The sequence below is a fragment of the Pararge aegeria genome, chromosome 12 (assembly GCF_905163445.1).
Source record: "Pararge aegeria chromosome 12, ilParAegt1.1, whole genome shotgun sequence".
NCBI classification, from domain to species: domain Eukaryota; kingdom Metazoa; phylum Arthropoda; class Insecta; order Lepidoptera; family Nymphalidae; genus Pararge; species Pararge aegeria.
Genome location: NC_053191.1, coordinates 17,739,733 through 17,762,662, shown reverse-complemented (window position 1 = coordinate 17,762,662; position 22,930 = coordinate 17,739,733). Strand labels below are relative to the sequence as shown.

Sequence of the window (22,930 nt, the reverse complement as noted above, 5' to 3'; positions counted from 1 at the left end):
GTGTAAATCGGATTCAGTAGTTTTATACATTGGAACTCTGTATCACTTTCTCTTCTTCTCTTTTTCATTTGGTTTGAGGACGTTGCGCAAGAATCGGTACGTATAAGTATGCCGTAACTGATAGATCGGAATTCGAGATCTGTGTTATATTTGTCTGTTTCATATGTCATATGGCAATCCATAATTATTGTGTATTCTCACTCACAATTTTTTTTTTTTATATACTACGACATTAAACATATCGCTATATAGCCTCAAAGTATGCGTGTGTGTTATGGGTACTAAGATGACTGATGAATAATGGTATGAATAATAAACGAATCGAACCCACGGGCTTGGACTCAGAAAGCAGGGTCGCTGCCCACTGCGCCAATTGGCCGTATTAAATGCTATTTTTTATTGGATTAAATCAGACCATCAAATGGCCCGTATATTATTACCTAAAGGTTTTTAAGTATTCACCTAAGAACCGGTTTTCAAGTTTCGTCCTGTGAAAGATTCTTAACTTGGTTTTTTTTTTTTTATTCCACTATAAGTTAGCCCTTCATTGCAATTCTACCTGATGGCAAGTGATGATGATGCAGTCTAAAATTGTAGCGGGCTAACCTGTTACGAGGTGTGGCAGTTAAATTAAACACATACCCTAACTGGTTTCTATCGTATTACCGCTAAATCGGTTAGCGACACCAGACTACAAACAGCAGATTCCACTTGCGCGGTATTGTAAGCTAAGCGATGGAATGCGGTGGTAAATAAAACCAACCTAATAGGTAGTAGCGCCAATGAGGGACCGATCAATATGTAAGTTTTAAATTTATGTTTATGATCTGGGGATTTGGCAAAGTATCCTGGCGGCTTTATTCAGAGGTAGCCAGATTTTTAGTTAAGATAAGAGAAGAAGGAATTGTTAATTTTTCGTAAAGGGAACGATGGGGCATTTTTATCCCGAAAAGTCCCGAATAAATAGAGAATTAAATAAAAAAGGTATGCAACTTTTCTCTCCTGCACAGCTAGCCTCCAAATTTTCCTCAAACTATCCTCCCGAGGAAGGGATACAAATGTATATTCTCCCACAGCTTTATGAAGTCTCAGAGCATGGGCACACAAGTGGAAATAATATCCAAATAATATATGTGTAATAATAAATGGGAGTAAACTTCTCCTATTCCATGGTACCGTGCTTTAGCAGGTGGACACTTTATTTATGTCCCCTGTCAGTGGATATAATCGGGGAATATAATTTTTGTTTCCTGTTTATAATTTTTGTGCCCTGCTGACATTTATGCCAAGATAAAAAGATCACAAAGATAACTGTGTCTAGAGCTGTAAGAAGAGTGTGTGTGTGGATATCTAATGAATCCTTGGAAATGGCACTTGCGCGGTGTTGCAGCTGACCGACGGAATGCTTTTGAATAAATCCAAACCCACTATGTAACTTTTCTCGCCTGAAATTTATGCCAAGATAACAAGATCTCAAAGATAACTTTGTCTAGAAATCTAAAGGAAGGCTTTGCGGATTTCCAATGGAAAGCTTTGTTCGTTTCCGAGCCTCCGCGCAATAATGATGCGCATTGAATGCGATGGAATCGTCTGACGTCTCTTGGCACTCGTAGCGGGCCCTCATTTGTACGCGAAGTTATAGTGTTGCCGGCGTCGAAAAATCGGGACTTTTTCGGGACAATATAACAAACACTTGGTAAATTAATTACTTTGTGTTACAGTAATTTTCATGGAGTAGTTAAAATAATTAAACTACAATCCTCATTAGAATGTTCAGATTCACCCAGTGGGCCACGAATTAAAATTTCGAGCTAGACCAAGGATTTGAATTTCAATTTATTCAGCACAATACATAATGTTAAATTTATAATATAATATTTAAAAAAAATCATCAAGATCATTGAAGGAATAAAAGCGTTGCTCTATGAGGTATTTTTTAAATATTTTATAGGTTTTTGAGGTTTTTCTTTATATTACTTGTTAACAGTAAAGTATATTATGTTATACAGATTAAAGAAAAGATCAGGGTGTTAGAAATTGGGTTATGGATGATCAAAAACAACTCGATGGAAAGAACTGAATTTAATATTATCCAAAAATATTATTTTTATTTTATTATATTAGCAAGGTAAGTAATACGTCTGTCACCTAGCAAACTGTGAACAAGAATAAATGAGATGGCGCTGGTACATTACTTTTATAACATGTAACATTCAAAGTACCTTCTCAAATATAATTATAAATGAAGATTAGTTTTTGTATTTATTTGTAACATAAACCAACACGCCCCCTCAAAAATTAATCGACTTTTATACAAATCAACTTTAAGCAGAACATAATTACCTCCTTGCTTTATCTCTGGGAGTTACATAATAATAATAGCCCAACATTTGTTGCACAGGATTAGGAAAACCCAGTAAAACCTAATCAGACTATTTTATTTACTTAAATTAATGTAAATTAAGTATACAATTGAAATCATCTTTATTCTATATTTATATTATTCTAAACCCATTTTTCTCCTCATTTCCTGGAAAGTAATGGCAGGTAACGGTTTCGTCAAGGCATCAGCGACCTGTGGGAATGTAATTTAATTTTATTACATTTTTCTCAATTTGTTCCCTAGAAAAGTGATATTTAATATCAATATGTTTTGTACGCTTATGATTGGTTGGATTGTTTGCGATACTTATACAGCCATTATTATCTTCATAGATTATAATTGGGTTTACAATATTTATATTTATACTAGCTGCTAATGATTTAAGCCATAAAGCCTCCCTAACAGCTTCAAATAATGCCATATATTCGGCTTCGGTTGATGATGCCGCTACTGACATTTGTTTTTTAGTACTCCAGGTAATGGTACACTGTTCAAACAGTTTAAATAAATACCCGGTTGTACTTTTCCTATCTTTCGTATCATTGCCACCCCAATCTGAATCTACATAGCCACAAAGAATGTTATTATAGTTACACCTTCTGTATGTTAACTTTAAATCAGCTGTACCTTTTAAATATCTTAAAACTCGCTTCAGACACTGCCACAGTTCTTTATTATTTTTATTGGTATACCTGCTCAGTATATTAATGCAAGAACTTAAGTCTGGCCGAGTACATATCATAACATACATTATACAACCTATAACATTTCGGCATGGCGCATTATATTTCTCATCAGAATTTAATGCTTCATAATTCAGTTTATTTTCTAATGGGATATGTACAGGTTTTAATGCAATCTACAATATTTTTACCCTTAGGCCTAGATACTAAATCCCATGTATTATTTTTCAAAAAAGAGAATTTAATTCACTTTTAATTGCACTTTCCCAATGAGATCTATCATCCCGAGTTTTAATCTCGTCATATGAACTTGGTATTTTGTATAAAATTTAATTAGCACACATTATATCATCTTCGTTCTCCTCAGAGTACGAAATAGGGGGTAAATGTTTTAACCTTTGACTTCTCCTAAGTTCACAATTATGATCTGTGTTTTCATAATCATTTAATAAAGAACTTTCAGAATTATTCATTAGTTATTTTCAGATTTTTATTATTCATAGATTATTTTGCGAATTTTATTGGGACACATGTGTTCATCAGATTTCGATTTATCTGATTTATGACTGTCAGAGTTACGAGACTTAACTGATTTTGAAATATTTTCAGGATCAGTTTTATTTTGAGAATTTTCGATATTCCCTTCAGATCTAAGCACAGGCCTAGACTGTAGAAAATTATTCTCGTCAACTATGACGTCTCTAACTACCACATGTTTTTCGCATTCTGGGTTCTAAACTTTGTATCCGTTTGGTTCATAACCCACAAGAATACCTTTCCATGATTTATCATCGAATTTTGTTTTAACGGTTTTATTATGAACGTAAACCGTTGAGCCAAAGACTTTTAAATATTTTATTTGTAGTTTCTTATCATGCCACATTTCGAATGGTGTTTTAGAACAGTTTAAAGCTTTTGTCGGGGTTAAATTAATTAAATAAACTGCAGTTAAAACTGCATCGCCCCAAAACACTTTATCTAATTTAGCACCGTTTATCATGGAACGCGCTTTTTCGGTTATAGTTCTAACCATCCGTTCAGAAACGCCATTCAGTTGTGGAGTTCTTGGAACTGTCAAATGGTAGGTTATACCTTTATCAACACAATAAGTTTTCATTTCGGAGGATAGGTACTCTCCACCGTTGTCACAATATAAATTGACTAATTTTAAATTAAACTTAGCCTCGCTCTTTGCAACAAAATCTTTGAAAGCAGTGAATACTTCTGATTTATGCGTTAATAGATATGTAACACAGTAATGAGTATATTGATCAACAAAAATCACAAAATAATTTTTGTTGTTAATAGTTGTTGGAGAAATTGCGCCGCATACATCTGTATGCACTATAAATAATGGTCGCGTTACGTAACTTTTATCTTTAGCCTGGTTGAACGGTAGTCGGCTCTGTTTTCCATTTATGCAAGCCTCGCATAATTCATCATTAGGTAAGATGTTATTGATTTGATTTGAATCTTCAACCATATCAAGATTTTTAATTTGTAAAAATTTAGTTTTACTAATATGACCAAATCGTTCATGCCATAATTTGTAACTATTTTTGTCACTATTGCACACTTGGGAAACAGATCGACTTATGTTCATACAAGCCATTAATTCTAAAGTAATTAAATTGTTTTTTAACATACCTTGCATAATGGTTGTATTACCATTAAGTATTTCCGCTCCATTTTTATTTGAAAACAATTGTCAATCCAGCACGCTGCATTCTCGATACCGATAGTAAATTGTAGGGTACCTCTGGACAGAAAAGCACCTCTTCGAGAACACCTTGTATTCCCGTGTTGCTGGTAACCTGTAGAGTACCTTTTTTAGTAGCTGAAATAAATTCACCATTTTTAGCAATTGAAATTTTTAAAGGTGGCTGTAAATCAACAAAATTAGTAAAAAAAACTTCTCTGTTTATAATATGATCCGATGCTCCTGAATCCAGTAGAAATGTAATTTTATTTCTATGCTCATTGATATGATGTTCACCAGTCATAAATGCAAAACCAGAATATTTGTTGGATGTGGATGGCTGATTAATGTCAACTGTCTGGACGGTTCTATTTCTTTCCGTAGATTTTTGCTGTTGCATTCGTTTGTAATAGAAACAGTCAGATTGAACATGATTTCTACGTCCGCAGTAATGACACTTAACGTATGACTTTCGTGTAGCTTTATTTTCCTTTTTATTAAAAAATGAATTTTCAAACTTCCGTTTACGATTGTTAAATTTAGAACGTCTTTCGACGTGCAATACTTTTGCGCTTGTATCACTTGCTTCGTTGTTTAACTTTACTTCATGATCCAATAGTCTTGTTTTGACAAACGCCAATGTCAAATTATCTTCCGACAATGTTTCGATCGCAGTTATAACTCCGTCATAAGTTGAGGGTAGCGTGAGTAATAAATGTGCAACCCTATCAGTTTCTTCTAATTTTGCTCCAGCCGCTAATAAATCCGTGATCAAATCGTCAAACACAGCGAAATGTTTTATTAGGGTAACGTCACTTTTTAACTTTAATGACAATAACTTTTTACGTAAAGCCAATTGTGTCGCGATACTTTTTCGTTCGTAAAGTGAATCTAAACTCTTTAAAATATGTTTTGCTGAACTTTCTTCCTTTGCAAAACAAAGATAGGAATCATTTAAATACTCCACGATAACACTTTTTGCAATCCGATTATTTTTCTCCCACTCACCGCATCCAATTTGTGGGTCTTCGTCAATCGCATTTATAACATTCAATTCACTTAACAACGCACGTATTCTAAACTTCCAAACACTATATTTTTCACCGTCAAATGGTTTAATATTTCTCTTTGTCTTCAAACTGTCCATCCTATTAGAGTAAAAAATAACCACTTGATTTTAAACTTTTCATAAACTAATAAACTACGTAATTAGCGTGTACTGGGCCCATAACCTGTTAGAAATTGGGTTATGGATGATCAAAAACAACTCGATGGAAAGAACTGAATTTAATATTATCCAAAAATATTATTATTATTTTATTATATTAGCAAGGTAAGTAATACGTCTGTCACCTAGCAAACTGTGAACAAGAATAAATGAGATGGCGCTGGTACATTACTTTTATAACATGTAACATTCAAAGTACCTTCTCAAATATAATTATAAATGAAGATTAGTTTTTGTATTTATTTGTAACATAAACCAACACAGGGTATATCGTAGAAAAAACGCTATGCGTTCCTGAGTAATCAATTACCCACCTCGCTCTTTTTATTCTTCTTCTTCTGAAAACTTCGCAATTCGTTACAATATAGTAACGAATTGCGAAGTTTTCTGTACAGTTTATTCAAGACTGAGAAAACTGCAACAGACAGACTGAAATTTAAAATAAACCTTTCCGGGATTGAGTTTTAAGTACCGTTTAAAGTGCCGGGACGCGCGGGCATCACTATCGGATTTGGATCACAATGTCGTTTCGCATTGCGCAAAACGGGATATAGGTCAAGGGTCCACGGTGCGGCAATGAAACAACGTTGGACATACTTATTTGTGTAATTTATGTGGGGGGAATTATTCTGCACCCGACCCTTTTTGTTTGATAAATCGACACTGGAGTTTACGTTTAGTCAATAGCACAAATGTATGGGAAAATGCTCAAAGTAGCAAAGGTTGGAGCGGCTGGGAATATTTGAATACCATGGCTTCATACGAAATGCAACAATTCAAATAAATACGAGTATGAAGATACTCGTATTTATTTGAATTGTTACAGAGTAAAATGATGAAGTTGAAGTAAGGTTGACGGAGATGGTAAAAAAAACGTGTGTGTACTTATGTACACGCGATAGACGTTATACTTCTTTGGATGAAAATCTTTTCAAAAATTTTACCTTTCGCCTTAGTCTGCGTTTGTAGAAAAAACTACTCTAACAATAGTAAAAGGTATTTAATACATTGAAAGATTTATTATAACTCATCTCGTTATCTCACTATCGGAAAACCAAGTTTCATCATTAAAATTTGAGATTTTTGTTTGTACAATGAAATCACCGGAATGAGCCCGCAGACTTTGACAATTCAAAGTGTACACTGTCAAACCTTTTATTGAAAAACAAAACTGTTGATTATAGCTAACTTCAGGATGTTGGTTTTTCGTTACGGTGTGCGCGCACATTTAAAATTTACTCTGATCATTTTTCCCTAACGCGCCAAAAGAAGTATAACTTCAAATATTATTTAAAATCACTACAGCCGAGATTTCAAATTTATATTTTTACTATATAGAAGTACTTGAGCTTCATCATATGATTCTTTATCATTTTTGTCTTGACCTTTATCATGTTAATGTAAAGTGTACCTACTATGTAAGAAAGTATTGAACAGCTTTTAAAACAGTTTTCATTTCGTATTATTAAATTGTGTACCTACACACCGACAGAATCGATGGCAAATCCATCATTATTTTAAATAAAGAAAGAAAGAAATAAAACATATATATTCTACGACAGCACGGAATCGCCATATAGTCCCAAAGGAAGCGTAGCTTGTGTTATGGGTACTAAGATAGCTGATGAATATTTTTGTGAATATAATACACTTAAATACTTATTATATACAGATAAACACCCGTGTCTGAAAAACATTTATGCTTATCACACAAATATTTTTCCAGTTTTGGGAATCGACGCCACTTGGACTCAGAAAACAGGGTAAAAGCAGTAATTTACACCCAAGCAGGACTACTAGGACACAACTAGGACTTTTCTATAAGCTTACGTTTAATACAAACTTTTAACTGTTTAAGAGACATCGCCAAGATATGAAATTTATTGTAAAATTGTATACAATTTCTTTTAATGAATTACTTATTTTATGTAGTCTAGTATATTGATAAACGACTTAAACAGGGGGGGACGGGAGGTATCTTTGCATCGAACGAGTCCATGTAGGACTGAAGTTTATTGATAATGCAGTCAGCATTATCAATAATCAATATTTATATCAAAATACCTACCAACTCAATGTCATGAACATTGATTTTTAATAAAATATAATTTTAATTGTTTCTTGAAATCTAACTATATTAACTAATTAATAATTATTAGGGTATCTGTAAAAATTCTAATCAATTTAATAAAATACCTGGCAAATATAAATATATAGTTGTCAAAAGTTTGGTTATTTATCCACTTTATAAAATTACTGTACAATGTTGCATACAAATTCCCATATTGCCGCGGATTGAACCCACAACTGCGCCAAACCAATAATGATGGGAAGATATTATTTTTCAGACGTTAAAAGAGTCTGAGTCAGCGATGTGATGTTTCAGACTTCGCAAAGTTCCCCGAAATGCTATTAAGGGGCGACTGGTTATCCTGAAACTATCTCAGTCATTTGTGCCTTTCCGGGTAACTCGTACAGTTGCGCAGAGAATGGTTCATCTACGAACTTACATTTGCTCATTATAAACCTCGGACAAATGTGTGTGATAAAGATATTTTTTTGAAATAAAACTTCTCTAGGGAGTAACTCAGATTTTTTTCTAACTGACGTAGCGCTTACGTCAGACGTCTCTTTACTTAGTTTTCGCTATTTATAAATAATAATTTGGATTGGTCGTAAGTTTAGTCAAAGTCAAAAATATCTTTATTCAAGTAGGTGGCACTTTTTATGCGTACATAAGAATTACACGGTAGTGACATGATGGCGATAACCACATTCGTAAACTTAAAACTAAAACTACGAGGGTATGTCATATACTCCACGCTTCTTGACTTATACGTCAGCTAGTGGCAAATATCATAATCAATTAGGATTATTTATTACCAATATTTTCAAACGGATCAATTGTGACTAGCAAAGTGTATAAAATTCAACAGTTTTAAAGATAAAAATTTAAATTGCAAAGTTTTTTGAAAATCTCTAAATATACTTGTTTGTTTATTACTTTTTATACCTACTAAATCGAAATCTGCTACTCATACTCCGTTAGCGGAGCGAAATGCGTCAGTATACTCAATATACCCGGACGATTGTCCGGTTGTAGCAAATTAATCAATTATTCTTATAAAAAAAAGTAACGCCTACTTTTGTGAAATATTTAAAATGAGTGATATGCAGTTAGCAAAGATTTAACTTGTGAGGTCCTAGCATGCATTGTACATGGCGAAAGGTGCCTTACTTTAAATGCGTAACTGACTCATTTGACATTTATACTAAACTAGCTGTTGCCCGCGACTGCGTCTCCGTTTGATTTTGTTTTTTGATGTGGCTGAAATTTAGTTGTAGATCTAAAAAAAATTAAAGTGTTCAGTATCGCTAAGCCTTAAATGAGGGGTTTGCTGCTGTCCGCTGAGGAGTTCTGTCCTCTATCTCCAACCATAGTTTGGGCAAAATTAAACCCAATAACATATATAGTACAAAAATAATTATTTAAATCGGTTATAATTTGTCGGAGTTATGGTGTAAAATCGCCAGACTCATCCCCTCTCCCAAAGGAACCGAGCTTAATGTCGGGATAAAAAGTACCTATCCTATATTACTTCTAACACTTCCAAGAATATGTGTACAAAGTTTCATGAGGATCGGTTAAGTAGTTTTTGCGTGAAAGCGTAACAAACAAACTTACATTGGCATTTATAATATTAGTAGGTACTAGCTGTTGAGCGCGACTTCGTCCGCGTTTATGTTGGTGCTGTTACTGCTACCTTCTATTGCGATCACCAACCCGTCTGCCCAGCGTGGTGATCATCAAACCCTCCGCTGGGAGATGTGTTACGGTGTTAGTGTACTGTTACGGTCTATCAAAAATATCACATGCAAAACTTTATTAAACTTCTGTCTGCGAGTGCCCGCGCCGCGGTGTCGCGACACCCGCCTAGACGCGTGACGTCACCGCTGCCTACCCCCATAGGATTACAGCCTAGCGGAGGTGAAATACGCCATGGATGTCATTATAGTGCTGAGCGCGATCGATAAGTTGGAGTTTTTGAGTTTTAACACATGCAACGCTGGTGTACGGATATACTTCACTGCCTCTTTGTCTAGTCCATACTAATAATATTAATGCAAAAGTGTGTTTATTTGTTTGTCTTTACTTTACGCCTTAACTAAGCAACCAATCCTTGACTTAGTTAAAAGGACGGAGATTAACATAGGCTAGTTTTTATCCCAGGAAAACCAACGGTTCCCACGGGATTTGTTACAGCTAGTAGAATATATATACATTTGACTAAGAATCTTTAGTTCTTTGGTTAGATTCTCAGGGCTGTACAACATTTTTTAGGACATTTAATTTGCATGAAAAATTTTAAGTACCAACCAGAAGTTAAAAAATTGTGCTTGCACTCGTTAAAAACTTTAGACGTCCGATTGGGCAGCGGGTTTTTCAAGGCTGTGAGTTCGATTCCCACAACATTAAAATGTTTGTGTGATGAACATGAATATTTTTCAGTGTCTGGGTGTCAGCTGGCTGGTTATTTGCATATTATAAGTAACACAAGCTACCCTTACTTAGCTTCGCTTACTTTGGGACTATATAGCAATGTGTGTATTGTCGTGTGTTATATGTTTATTATCATGATATGTGGTACAAAGAACTACAAAAGATTCTTGACAATATAACTGACAAAATGGCTATTCGCTGTACATGCTTAAGTGAAATTATTACAACAATAGTTTTAGCTAATGTTGCTATGCTATATATTTAGGGTATGCAGGGAAGGATAACTGGTTATTTTGATTTAAGAAACTAAAAAGTTTAAAAAAAAACTTGGTATAGAAAAGTGCAGGGAACAAACACGTTTATAAACTTAGTTAATTAGGTTTAATTTTAGTTGTAATGTTCCAAAATCGAATCCGATCAAGCTCTTAAGCAGTCGGTCCTAATTATTATCACCTTACTAAACTTGCTTTTTGCTATTACCAAAAAAGGGATTGTGTGGTTTTATGAAACCACGGTAAAACTGAAACTTTTTTTCACATTATAGACATTTAACTAAAGATTTTCGGAGTAATATTCCATTAAGGGTATAAAAATCGCTTCATCAATCTTATTTTATACTTCTAAAATGGGAATGATGATGGAAATGATAAGTATCTTAGAGTACCACACACATAATGCATAACAATTATTTAGATGATATACACATAGTAAAATACTCAAAACAATATTTTATAATCGTTAAGTCATTTTGATCCGATTTCAATAATTTTCAATCATTCTATTATCAATTCCATCTTCATCATGAATTTCGCAGTTTATAAATGTAACGAATATTACATGGAGCACTTGCACAAATCTGCTCGGCTGCTCTGACGAGCGCTTGTCACTTTATCTATATTCCACGCCTAATCGTCACGCGACATGTAACACACAATCGAAAAAGTCTGTGACGATGTAATAAGAGTTTCACTTTAAAAATCGGGTAGGCAACGCTTTTGGGCATGTATAAAATTCACGACACTGGTATTTAATATATCCACCTCTCATATGATGACATCGAAACAATGAAAGGCCGATGATGGTCATATACAGGATGTTTGGTGCATCGTGTGCCAAATCGAATCTGATGATTGGAGGGGTCTTTGGCTATCTCTTCAGCCCTCGTAAAAAAATCTTGCTCAAACGGTTTTTTTTATACTGATTTTAAATTGTTTTTTTAAAAATTGTAAAAATTCTACATTTAAATTTTAATAAAAAATAAAGTTGTTAAGTATTAATTAATTTTCTTTTTAATCTTTAATTTGTAACGTTTTACGCTTCTTTTGAAACTAGAATTACACGCCAGCAACATCTAGTTTTTGTTTTACAGCCCCGCAAAGTTTTTTTTACGTAAAAAAATAAGCTTGAACGTCAACTTTCGGTTTTAATAAAAAAAAAACTAAAAGTGATCATGTTCTTCCAATTTTTTTAAAACATCTCTGGACTGTCCCCTTTCTAATGGTGTGCAATATGCCATGAAAAGTAATTAGTAACATCACTAATTTTCAAATTTTCTAAACTTGGTCGCAATTTTCTAATATTCAACAGGTGAAAGAAAAACAAGGGTTTGCGTAAATAACACTCACAATTCACAAGGCAGATGACATTTTCTGTCTCTTTCATAAAGTTATACGCCCGTTGTTCGTTTAAACAGGCAAAAATAGTTTTTTCACTCTAGTGAAGCGAAATCTATCTTCTATTCCTTTCTTGCATAGTGCAAACCTGTTTGAACCAATCGCGAACGGGCCCCGCGTCGCGTCGACACGGCGGCCATCTTATTTTTTAGTCGAGACATCACTGCCTCTGCTGCCTAACGTGTGTGCTAGCTTACTGTACTCCACGATTCTTTTATTTAGTTTTCGTTAAGTTTTGTTGTTTTTTGTTACGTTTTATTTACTTTTGGTGTTATTGTTAAACTTTGTTGACTTTTTTGTTGTTGCAATGACGACATACTCTAACGAGGAATATGCGGACATCATAATGGTTTATGGTGCAGCCCGTGGTGTCGCTCGTGCAGCGCAACGACTTTACCAGGAACGCTTTCCTGGTCGACGATTACCTGGCCGCAGAGTCTTCCAAGACACATACCGACGTTTACGCGAGACTGGGAGTGTCAATTTTCATGAACCAAGGGGACATGTTGTGCGACATAATGTTGAAGTGGACGAGAGAATACTGGCACTTTTTGAGGAAGACGACACAAGAAGCATTAGATATGTGGCGGCACAACTTGATATTTCAATATGGAAAGTGTGGAAAGTCCTTCGACAAAACGAAAAATATCCATTCCACGAGACTCCGGTTCAAGGTACGTAATTTAAAACCTTTGTTTGACGTTGCCTTTGTTTAGCAGGTATCCATAATCTTCTAGTGCAATTAATTACTGCTCAAGGGGAATTAAAAAGATTTTTGGTTGTTGCAGGTCTTGAGGGTGGCGACTTTGACAGACGAATGCACTTTTGTCGGTTTTTGTTACACACAGATGTGGATAATCCTGATTTTTTAAAAAGAATACTGTGGACTGACGAATCCAAATTTACCAGAGAAGGGATTCTTAACTTGCACAATTTACACCATTGGGCACCGAAACGGCAAAACCCACATGCCAAAAGACAGCAATCTTTTCAAAGACGGTTTAGTGTGAACGTTTGGGCAGGAGTGATTGGGAATCAGGTAATTGGACCGCACTACCTGCCTGATAACTTAAATGGCGATAATTATTTAGAGTTCCTGCAAAATGATCTGCCGGAATTATTGGCCGAGGTGCCCGTGTTTAATGAAGATGTGCCCATAGTATTTCAAAATGACGGCTGTCCCGCGCATTGGCGTTTAACTGTGAGGGAATACCTCGATAATGTGTTCCCCAATTCGTGGATTGGGCGCGATGGGCCTATTGCATGGCCTCCACGTTCCCCAGACTTAACTCCGTTAGATTTTTATGTCTGGGGACGTGCCAAAGAGCTAGTATACGCCACAGAAGTCCCAACGAGGGAGGTACTAATACAACGCATAGAAGCGGCCTTCGGTACAATTAAGAACGAAATACGGCTTCGGACTACAACTGTAACAATACGTCAAAGATGTCGGGCCTGCATTCGAAACAGGGGTGAACAATTTGAGCAGAATTTGTAAAAATTATGAAATAAATGTTTCAAATGCAATGTATTATTTTTATTTCAAGTAAAACCTACGAAATTTAAAAATTTTACCTGCTTGTGAGTTTTATTTACGCAAAAACTTGTTTTTCTTTCATCTGTTGAATATTAGAAAATTGTGACTAAGTTTAGAAAATTTGAAAATTAGTGATGTTACTAATTACTTTTCATGGCATATTGCACACCATTAGAAAGGGGACAGTCCAGAGATGTTTTAAAAAAATTGGAAGAACATGATCACTTTTAGTTTTTTTTTTATTAAAACCGAAAGTTGACGTTCAAGCTTATTTTTTTACGTAAAAAAAACTTTGCGGGGCTGTAAAACAAAAACTAGATGTTGCTGGCGTGTAATTCTAGTTTCAAAAGAAGCGTAAAACGTTACAAATTAAAGATTAAAAAGAAAATTAATTAATACTTAACAACTTTATTTTTTATTAAAATTTAAATGTAGAATTTTTACAATTTTTAAAAAAACAATTTAAAATCAGTATAAAAAAAACCGTTTGAGCAAGATTTTTTTACGAGGGCTGAAGAGATAGCCAAAGACCCCTCCAATCATCAGATTCGATTTGGCACACGATGCACCAAACATCCGGTATATTGTTATTAACAACTACAACTTTATATATATATATATATATAGTTATGCCGATAACAACACATGAAGTTTGGTTGTGTTGTTTTTTTTATAAATCCTAAAAACTTGCCAAGCCTTTTATTATTTTTTTCCTGTTGAACCGTATGGTATCCAACTGGCAGTCCTGTCATATGAAAAGAAAAAAAACCTCAAAAAATATATTGTTGGAAAAAATATTCCCAAGCATTGACCGTATGGCATGAATATTATAGCTTTAGAATCGAGTTTTGCGTGTACCAAGACTTGGTGCAATTTACGATTTATGGTTTACGTTCTAATTTTATTAGTGTTATTTGATAATAGAAAAGATTTGCGTATTTAAATATATGAATCAACTAAATTAAAGAGGCATTTTCTTCTCATATCTTTTAATTCATAATATTATAAGTTTATTTTTTCTATTAATATTGCTTATCCTACATAGAAGTTACATTAACACGCCCGACTTAAGTGTGCTTTCTATTTTTTTTTTTACTAGTGTAGTCTTGAAGAGGGGCTTATTGAAAAGATTTAAAAAAAAAAAAAAAAACTGACGCGGCGCGTGTGAAGCGCGCTCGATAGAAAGGCACTTGACCCCGAGTTATCTTTTAAAGTGCATCACTTCTGCACCTAATGAATCACCAGCGCCTAGCCAGGTTCACCAGTCAGCTCTAAGCCGCCATCTTTGAAAGCTTCGATGTGTGCGTGATCTGTCATTGTAGTTTTGAAGGTTACCAGCCCCTGTTTAGTACCCTATAAGGTTACTGTCCCCTCAACTTTATTGTAACGTTGAAGGTCGCGGAATGATAATGTTTACAATGTAATGCACGTGTCACGAATATTTTTATATTTAAGACCGTAAGACTACTTTGTTTTTTTGCAACTGCGTTAATAACTGATATTAAAAAAATACACAAGCAACTATTATAGATGCTGTAAGTATCTAGGTTGGGATTAGACGAGAAGTGTCGATAGAAATAAGGTCACAAACAGTCAGAAAAAAACGCTTTTATATATTATGTATGACCAGTAATAAAAGTATTAAATAACAAATTACCAAATAAAATCCCTGAGATCTCTCTAAATAAGTTGAAAGTTTATATAAAACGTAAAGTTATAGAAAAATCCTATTATAATATTAAGTATTACATGTATGTTAAAAAAGCTTGGGTATGAATTGCTCTTACTTTATAACTCAACATTAACGAGACTGTGAGATGGCATTAACAAACAAAACCTAAGGAAAAAGCTAAGTTTGCTGTGGGCTCTTCTTAGACCAGGGCACGTTTGGAACCCTCCTAGCTTTAGTTTTAAGTTAACGAATGCGGTTATCACCACCACCTAAAATTAGTGTTAACATGTTAAATGTATGAACACTTCATAAGTGCCTGTGATAAGTTCTACATGAATAAAACATTTTTGAATTTGATAATTCCCGTTACCGTGGGAAAACTGGGATAAAAAGTTTGTGTCTAAAAAGTCCTTGTGTTAGGATATAAACTATCTTTGTACAAAATTACACACAGATATCAGTTCAGCCAATTTTCTCATTTATAATATTAGCTTTAGCTAATTGAATAGATACTCGTTTAAGAGATAACTTTTCAACGGGACTCTTCGAATGTTCACAAAAACGAATCCACTCTATACTTAAGGAAATGTGAAGAAATTCGCCATTTGCCTTTAGCTCGCTTTCCGGCGATTGGAAACATAGGTTGTAGAATGACGTAATCTCAAGGGAAATCTGAAATTGCTTGCGCAAGGTCGCAGCCGACTCAAACATACATTTTTATCGCAATTTACAAAAATTTTAAAATAAAAACTAAAAAGGTGTTTCGCCCAACGTGGGGCTCGAACCCACGACCCTGAGATTAAGAGTCTCATGCTCTACCGACTGAGCTAGCCGGGCTGTTGTGTTCACCTTTGAATTATCACTACTGCTTCTTATGAAAATAATATTATGTTCAATGATATGGCAAGTTCGCTTATAAATATATACATTCAATTTGGAATACCGCTCGAGCGTCCGCTTCAGTATGATACTGACGCACGCCTGAGCGGTTATTTTGTATGGCAACATGAAACTTGCCATCTTTTTTTTTCCTTTTAAGTGCCTACCTTTCCACCACAGGAATCTACTCCTAAATTTTTTTCTTCTTTGTGCAGCTTATGTTATTTATTAATTAATATATAAATATATTAACAGTTAGACTATTTATTAATCATTATTAATATGGTGTTGAAGTTTCTAATAAATAAATGCAATGTATAAACAAGAAAGCTAACGTATAAATATATATTGCGTATCGTATAATATACTAGAATAGTTCGCGTGACGGATAGAATGCAGGTGGCAAGTGAAAACTTTGATTCGGTACCGATAGCAAAAAAAAAATGTTTCATTTACTAACGTTTTTTTTTGGTTTGTTTAAGGTAATACAGAGAGAAAGCAGCATTGTGCAGCCTGCTTGTGGAATTACCAGATTTATTTTATCATAGGTTGGGTTTAATCTCGAAGTTTCTATATAAAATTTTATATAGATAAAAAGAAATATAGTATGTAACAAAATAAATAACTCGCTAGTGCAGAAAAACAACGCTTAGAAGGTATATTGTAATTGTGACCAATTAATCCAAATAGCTCTTAAGTCTAGAGCAGCGTCAGTGGCGTTCTTATAAGGTAGTCTAGTCTTAAGTTTTTATAACTTGTGCTAAAGACTTTCTCCCTTTTATATCATCTGCCCGCTGTGTGGATACCCTGTACGCACGCCACTGAGCAGTGTTATGGTATATTTTTGTGAAATATGCGTAAAATAACAGATGGAAGTTTTGTACTAAAAATCCATTTTTTTTAAATTAAATCTTTCGAAAGAAATAGTGAGTTTGCCTGTTCGCTGAATTTTTTTTTTTCACTCTGCATCTTGTTTGAACTTTGAATTCGGTGTTTTGAAAATTTTTTTTTTTTTGCTTACCATGCAAACATATTTTTAACACCTTGCTGGTTTACTATAATCGCGTAAACAATTTAAAAATATGTATAATATGATCCAGGTTTAGGTACTTATTGCCTATCGGACAGCGAACTAGCATTTTTACCCCAATTTGCCTGCTTTTCCTTGTCATATCTTAGGTAGGTATAATAAGCATGCCTAAAAGTGAGAAGCCCTCTGAATTCAATATGGCCGTAACTGACATTTTAATTTTAATTCAATTTAAAAATATATATTTATATTTGTACTTACATGTTATATTTTGTATAACATGTGAGTATTTAATACTAGATGTTGCCCGCGACTCTAAAAAAATGAAAGTATTCAGTATAGCTAAGCCTTAAATGAGGGGTTTGATGCTGTCCGCTGAAGAGTGCTGTCCTCTATCTCCAACCACATTCATCAGAATCTACACAAAGGCAAATGGCAAAATTAAACACATTTTATAACCTCTATAGTAAAAAAATAATTATTCAAATCGGTTATAATTTCAAACACTTTCATCCCCTTTCCCATATGAACCGAGCTTAATGTCGGGATAAAAACTATCCTATATTACTTCTAACACTTCCAAGAATATGTGTACAAAGTTTCATGAGGATCGGTACGATATATACGATATTATAATCCCTACTAATATTATAAATGTCAATGTAAGTTTGTTTGTTACGCTTTCACGCAAAAACTACTTAAACGATCCTCATGAAACTTTATGCACATATTTTTGGAAGTATTAGAAGTAATATAGGATACTTTTATCCCGACATTAAGCCCGGTTCCTTTGGGAGAGAGGATAAAAGTGTTTGACGATTTTACACCATAACTCCGACAAATTATACCTAACCAATTTAAATAATTATTTTTGTACTATAGAGGTTATAATATGTGTTTAATTTTGCCCAAACTTTGTGAAGATCTGATGAATGTGGTTGGAGATAGAGGACAGAACTCCTCAGCGGACAGCAGCAAACCCCTCATTTAAGGCTTAGCGATACTGAATACTTTAAATTTTTTAACAAATAAATTGAATTCCACATCAAAAAATATAAAACATAAATTTACCTTTTCCACAACTTGCCGCTGAAATGTAGCTAGGCTGTTTTGGAAGAACATAGTTGTTTTCGTACTGACGTCAAAGTTTTTCAACTTGTTAACATGGTGTGAAGCCGCCGGGCTAGGTAGGCGGGTCGGCGGCTTATGTGTTTAGGATCCTTAGTTTACTAACATTAGTATTAACTAATCTTCTATCTATATATATAAAAGAGAAAGTGTGTGGGTATGTTCCGTATAGGCTCCGAAACGGCTGGACCGATTTCAATGAAACTTCCAGGGAATCTCCGGATTGACCTGGCGAGTAATCCTGTAAAGTTTGGTGACGATCGGAGCACTCCTATTTTTAAACTGTCAAACTGTCAAATAGAGCTTTTATCTACTATGATGATATTCTATTGTTGGGTGTACATGGGTGTAGATAATGATCTTCACCCGCTCGAGAAGAGAATAGAAGAGAATTAATACGGAGAGAAATAAATGATTTAATATATTATGAGACTTAAATTAAAAATTGTGTGATGTAAGTTTATTGTTTAAATAAAATAAAGCAAAATCTAGCCCGGCGAAGCGGGCTTGGTACGCTAGTCTCTTATAGTTTTTGAGAGAGAAACTCTTTCCTGGGCACAATATAGGGCAATCCTTACTAATATTAGAAATGTTTAACTGTGTTTGTTTGGTGTTTGTTTTGTTTGTTTGTCTTTTCTTTACGTCATGACTAAGCAACTAATTAACTTGATTTTCGTCACGGATATAGTTAGTTGAAAGGACGAGGAGTAACATATACCTACTACTTTCTGTCCCAGGAAAACTAACGGTAATATCAGAAGGATCGTATCCTTGAGCGGATTATATAAGAAAATTATTATAAAATTACGAAAGCATATAGGTATTATTAATTATGTATTAAATATTTGCGAGTCATAGCCTTTCTTTGAGATTTAGCGGCCGTTACTCGTATTATCGCATAATGCTTATGAGCAAGTTTTCTCTAGGGTTGTCAACACTCTTCTCTTTTATGTTGGGCCGAATAATGAAGCTCAATTAACAAATAATATTTGACTGGTGTTAAGTGTGTATGCGTGTGTGTAATTTAGTTTGACAAAATAAAAAACTTAAAGCTATGTATGTAATACACAACAGTTTTTTAAATTTGTAGTGGCATTATTTTAATTTATTTTATTTTCATATATTTTAAGCACATCAAAGAATTATGAAAGAAAATCTTAATAGCAGTCAAGATTATTAATCTATTGTTGAAGAAGCTGTTGCCAGTGACTTTGTTAGCGTATGTTTTTGTTTTTTAAAAATAACCTGATGAATAACATTGGATAGTGATTTTAAAAACGCTTTCGCAAAAATAAATAATGTTTACGATATTGAAAGCCGCGGTTTTTTTAATTTGTAATTTATGTAAAGACTATAGAAGCACTATGGCCCGCGTTCTTCGTCCGCATTTATTACGGTTTTTTAAAAAATCCCGACATAACCGTTGGTATTGGTTTTCCTGTATGTCCTATATTAGGACGTAAAGTAAGGACACACAAACAAACTAACACATTTTTGCAGTTATAATATTAATATGGATTTGTATACTATATGAATTATTATTTTATTCATATTTAGCTATGTAATTTGTAGTGGACACAAACGAAGCACGAACACAAGTATAGTAAACTATTTTTTATCAGTATTTATAAATTAATATTATACCTACATAAGCATAATATTAGTTTATCATTATTTTTAGCTTGAATATTAATATCTTAGCACACGCATATAGGTATGAACATATTTTTTTCCATTATTCTTTAATAATATAATCTTAGCTTCCCTTTTTTTACATTATTAATACGCTTCCGCAAAGAGGCCCGAGAATGAAATTTCTCTAAAAAATCTAATCTAAAAAACGAGGTCGACATCCTCTTTTTTAGGTGTTTGTAAAACTATATTTATTAAAGGTCGTGCGCACAGCCCTACTAGAAAGTGTTAGTTTTAGTAATGCTAAGAGAAACTGTATTATATGCGAGCGTGAGTGATACCAGCTCGGACCATAGGCCGGCGTGAAATGTTTTATTTACTGGCTACTCTCATATTTGGGTCACTCGTTTCATTGCGTTTTTTTATTAAGTTTACGCTTGATCGTGATCTTTGTATGTGTCAAGTTGTTATTTTATTGCTATACTAGCGGACCCGCGCGACTTCGTCCACGAATGAGTCGACTTCAAAAAATAGTCGTATGTTGTCGCGGACTGTTTTATAGAACTTTAAAGAAACAAAAATTCCAACAATCGATATACTTACTAAATACTTCCGTCGTTTGGCGAAACGTTTACCGTTCACGCATCGCACGGATCAGAATCTCTTAAAAAGGATATTTTTTGCAGTTTTTGCAACATTTCTCATTAATGATAGTAGCGTGATGTTATATAGCCATAATTGTTACTACAAATTGAAAAAAAAAACGAAACAGAATTTTCTGAGATTAGCGCGTTCAACCAAACAAAATTTAAAAGCTTTATAATATTTCAACTATGCCTATCCAAAAAACCACGTCCATCTAAAACTCCGTTGCACCGATATTGAAAGACAAATACGGAACAAATAGCGATGCTATCTTGTAGAAGATGTTTGCTATTCCGGGATAAAAAGAAGCCTATGAGCTATTCCAGACTACATTGAAGGTATCTCTGCCAGATTTCAGCCAAACCGGTTCATTCGTTGTGGCCTTAAAGCGTAACAAATATACATACATCCAACCATCCATGCATCTATCCTCACAAACTTTCGCATTTATAATATTAGTAGGATTGTACGCATGTATTCGATCGTTGTCCCATATGCCTTGCGACTTGCTGTTATCTGTGAAGAATTATGTCCTTGATCTCCGACAATATTCATCAGATCTTCATTAAAATTAGACAATACATGCATTACCTAGATATGCTTTCAGCTTTCGATTGCAAGAATATTCATGCAATCCTAATTTCCGAATCATGGCTTAAGCCTTGTTTATCCTCCACATCTTATGGTCTTCCTGGTTTCCACCTCATTCGGAATGATCGTACGAACCGTATTGGGGGGGGTGTTGCTATATACCTGCGCTCGCACATACCATTTACAGTAATTAGGGTATCGCAATCACAAGAAACTCCACAGGCGGAGCATCTATTCATTGAGTTAAATTTTTCCAATGCTAAATTGTTACTTGGTGTTTTTTATAATCCTAGCCTTGCCATAGACTATTTCCCTACATTTGAAAGCTTATTAGACCAACTTATTCCACTTTATCAGCATACGATAATAATGGGTGATTTTAATACCTGCCTTCTAAAAAACGACTTCCGTGCCTCGCGCCTTAAGTCTATGGTACAAGCAGCAAATTTACGCATTCTTCCTCTTTCAGCAACCCACTCTTTTCCAAATTGTACCGCGTCTCTTCTAGATTTGGTTCTTGTTTCTTCTCTTGACTATGTAGCTAAGCATGGTCAGTGCCCTGCAGATGCCTTTTCGTATCATGATTTGCTCTATTTATCATATAAGATACGTCCACCAAAAGCAAAGTCAAGTATGCTTTTGCAACGTAATTTTAGTGGTATGAACCTGGAACGTTTACTGGAGGATGCAGCTAAGGCTGATTGGGACGATGTTCGTACGGGAATCAGTATTGATGAGCAGGTGAATATTTTTAATTCAATTTTGACAAAACTGTACGATGTTCATGCTCCAATTCGTCCAGTTAGAATCAAGCATCTTCCTGCTCCTTGGCTTACTGAGGAGATAAAAACGTTACAGCACAAGAAGAATGTTGCAAAATCTAAGTTCAAATCTAATGCTACAGATTCTAATAGGGACAAGTACAAAGTAATTCGAAATCGATGCAACAGGTTATGTAGAGATAAGCAACGACGCCATATTCATAAATCCGTACTTGAAGAGGAAGACTCTGGTAGGGTATGGAAATTTCTGAAATCTCTTGGTGTTGGGAAAGCAAATAGGAATATTCCCTGCAATAATGTTAATTTAAACCAGCTTAATAAGCACTTCTCCTCTTCTTGTACAATTGATAGTACTACTAAATTAAATACAAAAAATCAAATTCTAGCTTTGCCCACCCCGAATGATCCCGCATTTATTTTTAGTCTAATTGACGTTAGTGATGTTAAGAGAAGTATTATAGAGGTTAACTCGGATGCTGTTGGTACAGACAGCATTAGTCGTAAGATGATCACACCACTCCTTGAAATACTTGCACCTATCATTACATTCCTCTTTAATAATTCTATTAATACTGGCCTTTTTCCTAGTTCTTGGAAAAATGCACAGGTAACTCCAATTCCTAAAAATCGGAATCCCGCATGCTTCTCTGATTATCGGCCTATCTCTATTCTCCCCTTTTTGTCCAAAGTCTTTGAGCGGATAGTTCATAGACAAATGACCCTGTTTCTTACTCGATGTAACCTTTTAAATCCATTTCAATCTGGTTTTCGTTCCGGTCATAGTACGACTACTGCTTTAGTTAAAATTACTGAAGATATCCGTTTCGGGATGGATAATCAATCTGTAACTGTATTAGCATTATTAGA

The 22,930-nt window shown here is 34.4% G+C and overlaps 1 protein-coding gene and 1 non-coding gene across 4 annotated transcripts in view; one reads left to right on the top strand and one right to left on the bottom strand.

The window, feature by feature from the left end:
* Window positions 1-22,930, top strand: part of LOC120627783 (GTPase-activating protein CdGAPr) — a 110,157-nt gene that overhangs the window by 13,456 nt on the left and 73,771 nt on the right. The gene's annotated exons all lie outside the window — the stretch shown is intronic.
* On the bottom strand, window positions 16,141-16,213 carry Trnak-cuu. The gene has a single exon. It is a non-coding gene; the product is annotated as a tRNA-Lys (tRNA).